Source organism: Carlito syrichta, unplaced genomic scaffold, assembly GCF_000164805.1.
Source record: "Carlito syrichta isolate Samal-C Ts95f unplaced genomic scaffold, Tarsius_syrichta-2.0.1 Scaffold308592, whole genome shotgun sequence".
Lineage (NCBI taxonomy): Eukaryota > Metazoa > Chordata > Mammalia > Primates > Tarsiidae > Carlito > Carlito syrichta.
The window spans coordinates 10,311-11,341 of record NW_007252688.1 but is presented as its reverse complement, the minus strand read 5'-3'; positions in this window follow the sequence as shown (position 1 = coordinate 11,341).

Sequence of the window (1,031 nt, the reverse complement as noted above, 5' to 3'; positions counted from 1 at the left end):
TTTTTACATTTTGACCATATTGATAAATCTTAATTTTTGTATGGATTGTGATTATTTTAAACTATTGGACTAACCATATATATTTTAAAAGACTTCATAATTTTTTATGTACTTGGTTTTACAATTTTAGAAACCTTTATAATAATGGTTTGATATTTTATAAACTAGTCCCAATGAGAAATTTTAACAAGGTTTATAAAATGCATTTTCAGATCATATGCGTTCTTGTGTACATATATATGTATTCCAAACTATATATTTACATATTTTTAATATGAGGAAGGACCCCCCAAAAACTAAAATTATTTGTTGGGGGGTTGGTCCCTTGTAGTATAGGCTTCTCCTGCTAGATAAATGTTCTACAAAATCATTGGCATCAGTGTACCAGCTAGCATTGTCCTGAGAGGTTGTATTTTATTTTATTTTTTTTGAGATTCTTTCAGCATGTTTGCCCATTTCATGATGGGTGATTTACAACCGCATCTAACCACACCATGCTGAGTGTTCAGTTTTTGACCAGAATCAGCGTGATCCCTATGCCCCACCCTCCCTAGTCACCTGAACTCACCAAGTGACTTTTTTTGGTTTCCTTGGATGAAAAAAACCCTGAAAGGGAAACACTTTTGCTGACGTGGAAGAGGTGAAACCAAAAACAGCAAAAACTCCAAGAGTCATTAAAATTGACAAGTTCAAAACTGTTTTGAGCAGTGGAAGAAGCATCTCAATATTATTGATCAAAGAGAGAGTATGTTGAAATTGGCTGAAGTTTAAACATGTAAGAATAAATACACAATTTTTTATAAATGAATTCCGTATTTTTGGAGGTTCCCCCTCATATATACAAATGTGCCTGTATGTAGATGGATAGAGATATAAATGATACAGATGTAGAAACTAAGGTCATATATTATTTTCATGATTCCTATAGGAAAAAGAACAGATTTGGGGAGAGTGATATTTATCCAAATGCTATGTTGCAAGACTAACTCTCAAGTTTTTGATAGTCAATGAATGCTCATTCAAAGGTCTAA